The sequence below is a fragment of the Triticum dicoccoides genome, chromosome 5A (genome assembly GCF_002162155.2).
Source record: "Triticum dicoccoides isolate Atlit2015 ecotype Zavitan chromosome 5A, WEW_v2.0, whole genome shotgun sequence".
Taxonomy (NCBI): Eukaryota; Viridiplantae; Streptophyta; class Magnoliopsida; order Poales; family Poaceae; genus Triticum; species Triticum dicoccoides.
This window is the reverse complement of record NC_041388.1, coordinates 366,006,320-366,013,300: the sequence shown is the minus strand read 5'-3', so window position 1 is coordinate 366,013,300 and position 6,981 is coordinate 366,006,320.

Sequence of the window (6,981 nt, the reverse complement as noted above, 5' to 3'; positions counted from 1 at the left end):
ATTCTCCTCTATACTGCTTGCATTAGAGTAGTGTAGCATGTTACTGCTTTCGTTAATCCTATTCTGATGCATAGCCTGACATTGTCGCTACATCTGTTGATACCTTACCTGCAATCCTAAATGCTTAGTATAGGATGCTAGTTTATCATCATTGGCCCTACATTCTTGTCAGTCTGCCTTGCTATACTATCGGGCCGTGATCACTTGGGAGGTGATCACGGGTATATACTATACATACATACATACTATACAGATGGTGACTAAAGTCGGGTCAGCTCATTGAGTACCCGCAAGTGATTCTGACGAGGGGGCTGAAAGGACAGGTGGCTCCATCCCGGTAGAGGTGGGCCTGGGTTCCCGACGGCCCTCGACTGTTACTTTGTGGCGGAGCGACAGGGCAGGTTGAGACCACCTAGGAGACAGGTGGGCCTGGCCCTGTTCGGCGTTGGCGGATACTTAACACGCTTAACGAGATCTTGGTATTTGATCTGAGTCGGCTACGAGCCTATACGCACTAACCATCTACGTGGGAGTAGTTATGGGTATCCCGACGTCGTGGTATCAGCCGAAGCCCTTCAGACGTCAGCGACGGAGCGGCGCGTGCCGGATTGGAACGTAAGCCTGCTCTTGTATTAAGGGGGCTAGTTCTGCTTTCGGCCGCGTACGCAACGTGCAGGTGTGCTATGGGCGATGGGCCCAGACCCCTGTGCGCTTAGGTTTAGACCGGCGTGCTGGCCTCTCTGTTGAGCCTAGGTGGGGCTGCGACGTGTTGATCTTCCGCGGCCGGGCATGACCCAGGAAAGTGTGTCCGGCCAAATGGGATCGAGCGTGTTGGGGAATGTGGTGCACCCCTGCAGGGAAGTTAATCTATTCGAATAGCCGTGATCTTCGGTAACAGGACGACTTGGAGTTGTACCTTGACCTTATGACAACTAGAACCGGATACTTAATAAAACACACCCTTCCAAGTGCCAGATACAACCGGTGGTCGCTCTACCTCAGGGATATGAGGAGGGGATCGCCGGGTAGGATTATGCTATGAGATGCTACTTGAAGATGCTACTTGGAGGACTTCAATCTACTCTCTCCTACATGCTGCAAGACGGAGGCTGCCAGAAGCGTAGTCTTCGACAGGATTAGCTATCCCCCTCTTATTCTGGCATTCTGCAGTTCAGTCCACTGATATGGCCTCTTTACACATATACCCATGCATATGTAGTGTAGCTCCTTGCTTGCGAGTACTTTGGATGAGTACTCACGGTTGCTTTTCTCCCTCTTTTTCCCCCTTCCCTTCTACCTGGTTGTCGCAACCAGATGCTGTAGTCCAGGAGCCAGACGCCACCGTCGACGACTACTACTACACTGGAGGTGCCTACTACTTCGTGCAGGCTGCTGACGACGTCTAAGGAGTAGTTTAGGAGGATCCCAAGCAGGAGGCCTGCGCCTCTTTCGATCTGTATCCCTGTTTGTGCTAGCCTTCTTAAGGCAAACTTGTTTAACTTATGTCTGTTTTCAGATATTGTTGCTTCCGCTGACTCGTCTATGATCGAGCACTTGTATTCGAGCCCTCGAGGCCCCTGGCTTGTATTATGATGCTTGTATGACTTATTTTTATTTGTAGAGTTGTGTTGTGATATCTTCCCGTGAGTCCCTGATCTTGATCGTACACATTTGCGTGCATGATTAGTGTACGATTGGATCGGGGGCGTCACATAGAGCTAGTTCAACTCCAGTGTAAAATTATTTGAACTAGCTTATAGAGCTAGTTCAACTCCTGTGTAAAATTATTTGTACTAGGTTATAGAGCTACTTCAACTCTAGTGTAAAATTATTTGTACTAGGTTATAGAGCTAGTTCAACTCTAGTTTAAAATTGTTTGTACTAGGTTATAGAGCTAGTTCAACACTAGTGTAAAATTATTTGTACTAGACTATTGAGCTAGTTCAACTCTAGCATAAAATTATTTGAACTAGCTTGTAGAGCTAGTTCAACTCTAGTGTAAAATTATTTCAACTAGCTTGTAGAGATAGTTCAACTCTAGTGTAAAATTATTTGTACTAGGTTATAGAGCTAGTTCTACTCTAGTGTAAAATTATTTGAACTATCTTGTAGAGCCAGTTCAACTCTAGTGTAAAATTATTTGAACTTGCTTGTAGAGCTAGTTCAACTCTAGTGTAAAATTATTTGAACTAGCTAGTTCAACTCTAATGTATAATTATTTGTACTAGGTGATAGAGCTAGATCAACTCTAGTGTCAAATTATTTGTACTAGGTTATAGATCTAGTTCAACTCTACTGTAAAACTACTTCAACTCGCCTATAGAGCTAGGTCAACTCTAGTGAAAATTATTTGAACTAGCTTGTACAGCTAGTTCAACTCCAGTGTAAAATTATTTATACTAGGTTATAGAGCTACTTCAACTCTAGTGTAAAATTATTTGTACTAGGTTATAGAGCTAGTGGAACTCTAGTGTAAAATTGTTTGTACTAGGTTATAGAGCTAGTTCAACCCTAGTGTAAAATTGTTTGTACTAGACTATAGAGCTAGTTCAACTCTAGCATAAAATTATTTGAACAAGCTTGTAGAGCTAGTTCAACTCTAGTGTAAAATTATTTCATCAAGCTTGTAGAGCTAGTTCAACTCTAGTGTAAAATTATTTGTACTATGTTATAGAGCAAGTTCAACTATATTGTAAAACTATTTGAACTAGACTGTAGAGCTAGTTCAACTCTAGTGTAAAATTGTTTGTACTAGGTTATAGAGCTAGTTCAACCGTAGTGTAAAATTATTTGTACTAGACTATAGAGCTAGTTCAACTCTAGCATAAAATTATTTGAACTAGTTTGTGGAGCTAGTTCAACTCTAGTGTAAAATTATTTCAACTTGCTTGTAGAGGTAGTTCAACTCTAGTGTAAAATTATTTGTACTAGGTTATAGAGCTAGTTCTACTCTAGTGTAAAATTATTTGCACTAGCTTGTAGAGCCAGTTCAACTCTAGTGTAAAATTATTTGAACTTGCTTGTAGAGCTAGTTCAACTCCAGTGTAAAATTATTTAAACTAGCTAGTTCAACTCTAGTGTATGATTATTTGTACTAGGTTATAGTGCTGGTTCTACTCTAGTGTAAAATTATATGAACTAGCTTGTAGAGCTAGCTCAACTGTAGTGTAAAATTATTTGAACTAACTTGTAGAGCTAGTTTAACACAAGTGTAAAATTATCTGTACTAGGTTATGGAGCTAGTTCTACTCTAGTTTAAAATTATTTGAACTAGCTTGTAGAGCCAGTTCAACTCTAGTGTAAAATTATTTGTACTAGAGTGTAGAGCTAGTTCAACTATAGCGTAAAATTATTTTAACTAGCTTGTAGAGCTAGTTCTACTCTAGTGTAAAATTATTTGAACTAGCTTGTAGAGCTAGTTCAACTCTAGTGTAAAATTATTTGAACTAGCTTGTAGAGCTAGTTCAACTCCAGTGTAAAATTATTTGTACTAGGTTATAGAGCTACTTCAACTCTAGTGTAAAATTATTTGTACTAGGTTATAGAACTAGTTCAACTCTAGTGTAAAATTGTTTGTACTAGGTTATAGAGCTAGTTCAACCATAGTGTAAAATTATTTGTACTAGACTATAGAGCTAGTTCAACTCTAGCATAAAATTATTTGAACTAGCTTGTAGAGCTAGTTCAACTCTAGTGTAAAATTATTTCAACTAGCTTGTAGAGATAGTTCAACTCTAGTGTAAAATTATTTGTACTAGGTTATAGAGCTAGGTATACTCTAGTGTAAAATTATTTGCACTAGCTTGTAGAGCCAGTTCAACTCTAGTGTAAAATTATTTGAACTTGCTTGTAGAGCTAGTTCAAGTCTAGTGTAAAATTATTTAAACTAGCTAGTTCAACTCTAGTGTACAATTATTTGTACTAGGTGATAGAGCTAGATGAACTCTAGTGTCAAATTATTCGTACTAGGTTATAGATCTAGTTCAACTCTACTGTAAAACTACTTGAACTAGCCTGTAGAGCTAGGTCAACTCTAGTGTAAAATGATTTGAACTAGCTTATAGTGCTAGTTCAACTCTAGTGTAAAGTTATTTGAACTAGCATGTAGAGCTAGTTCGACTCTAGTGTAAAATTATTTGAACTAGCTTGTAGAGCTAGTTCAACTCCAGTGTAATATTATTTGTACTAGGTAATAGAGCTAGTTCAACTCTAGTGTAAAATTATTTGAACTAGCTTGTAGAGCTAGTTCAACTCTAGTGTAAAATTATTTGAATTAGCTTGTAGAGCTAGTTCAACTCTCGTGTAAAATTATTTGAATTAGCTTATAGAGCTAGTTCAACTCTAGTGTAAAATTATTTGTACTGGACTGTAGAGCTAGTTCAACTCTAGTGTAAGATTATTTCAACTAGCTTGTAGAGCTAGTTGAACTCTAGTGTAAGATTATTTGTACTACGTTATAGTGCTGGTTCTACTCTAGTATAAAATTATTTGAACTAGCTTGTAGAGCTAGCTCGACTGTAGTGTAAAATTATTTGAACTAACTTGTAGAGCTAGTTTAACACAAGTGTGAAATTATTTGTACTAGGTTATGGAGCTAGTTCTACTCTAGATTAAAATTATTTGAACTAGCTTGTAGAGCCAGTTCAACTCTAGTGTAAAATTATTTGTACTAGAGTGTAGAGCTAGTTCAACTATAGCATAAAATTATTTTAACTAGCTTGTAGAGCTAGTTCTACTCTAGTGTAAAATTATTTGAACTAGCTTGTAGAGCTAGTTCAACTCTAGTGTAAAATTATTTGAACTAGCTTGTAGAGCTAGTTCAACTCCAGTGTAAAATTATTTGTACTAGGTTATAGAGCTACTTCAACTCTAGTGTAAAATTATTTGTACTAGGTTATAGAACTAGTTCAACTCTAGTGTAAAATTGTTTGTACTAGGTTATAGAGCTAGTTCAACCATAGTGTAAAATTATTTGTACTATACTATAGAGCTAGTTCAACTCTAGCATAAAATTATTTGAACTAGCTTGTAGAGCTAGTTCAACTCTAGTGTAAACTTATTTCAACTAGCTTGTAGAGATAGTTCAACTCTAGTGTAAAATTATTTGTACTAGGTTATAGAGCTAGGTCTACTCTAGTGTAAAATTATTTGCACTAGCTTGTAGAGCCAGTTCAACTCTAGTGTAAAATTATTTGAACTTGCTTGTAGAGCTAGTTCAAGTCTAGTGTAAAATTATTTAAACTAGCTAGTTCAACTCTAGTGTACAATTATTTGTACTAGGTGATAGAGCTAGATGAACTCTAGTGTCAAATTATTCGTACTAGGTTATAGATCTAGTTCAACTCTACTGTAAAACTACTTGAACTAGCCTGTAGAGCTAGGTCAACTCTAGTGTAAAATGATTTGAACTAGCTTATAGTGCTAGTTCAACTCTAGTGTAAAGTTATTTGAACTAGCATGTAGAGCTAGTTCGACTCTAGTGTAAAATTATTTGAACTAGCTTGTAGAGCTAGTTCAACTCCAGTGTAATATTATTTGTACTAGGTTATAGAGCTAGTTCAACTCTAGTGTAAAATTATTTGAACTAGCTTGTAGAGCTAGTTCAACTCTAGTGTAAAATTATTTGAATTAGCTTGTAGAGCTAGTTCAACTCTCGTGTAAAATTATTTGAATTAGCTTATAGAGCTAGTTCAACTCTAGTGTAAAATTATTTGTACTGGACTGTAGAGCTAGTTCAACTCTAGTGTAAGATTATTTCAACTAGCTTGTAGAGCTAGTTGAACTCTAGTGTAAGATTATTTGTACTAGGTTATAGTGCTGGTTCTACTCTAGTGTAAAATTATTTGAACTAGCTTGTAGAGCTAGCTCGACTGTAGTGTAAAATTATTTGAACTAACTTGTAGAGCTAGTTTAACACAAGTGTAAAATTATATGTACTAGGTTATGGAGCTAGTTCTACTCTAGTTTAAAATTATTTGAACTAGCTTGTAGAGCCAGTTCAACTCTAGTGTAAAATTATTTGAACTAGCTTGTAGAGCTAGTTCAACTCCAGTGTAAAATTATTTGTACTAGGTTATAGAGCTACTTCAACTCTAGTGTAAAATTATTTGTAATAGGTTATAGAACTAGTTCAACTCTAGTGTAAAATTGTTTGTACTAGGTTATAGATCTAGTTCAACCCTAGTGTAAAATTATTTGTACTAGACTATAGAGCTAGTTCAACTCTAGCATAAAATTATTTGAACTAGCTTGTAGAGCTAGTTCAACTCTAGTGTAAAATTATTTCAACTAGCTTGTAGAGATAGTTCAACTCTAGTGTAAAATTATTTGTACTAGGTTATAGAGCTAGTTCTACTCTAGTGTAAAATTATTTGAACTAGCTTGTAGAGCCAGTTCAACTCTAGTGTAAAATTATTTGAACTTGCTTGTAGAGCTAGTTCAACTCTAGTGTAAAATTATTTGAACTAGCTAGTTCAACTCTAATGTATAATTATTTGTACTAGGTGATAGAGCTGGATCAACTCTAGTGTCAAATTATTTGTACTAGGTTATAGATCTAGTTCAACTCTACTGTAAAACTACTTCAACTAGCCTATAGAGCTAGGTCAACTCTAGTGTAAAATTATTTGAACTAGCTTGTACAGCTAGTTCAACTCTAGTGTAAAATTATTTGTACTAGGTTATAGAGGTACTTCAACTCTAGTGTAAAATTATTTGTACTAGGTTATAGAGCTAGTTCAACTCTAGTTTAAAATTGTTTGTACTAGGTTATAGAGCTAGTTCAACGCTAGTGTAAAATTATTTGTACTAGACTATAGAGCTAGTTCAACTCTAGCATAAAATTATTTGAACTAGCTTGTAGAGCTAGTTCAACTCTAGTGTAAAATTATTTCAACAAGCTTGTAGAGCTAGTTGAACTCTAGTGTAAAATTATTTGTACTAGGTTATAAAGCAAGTTCAACTATATTGTAAAACTATTTC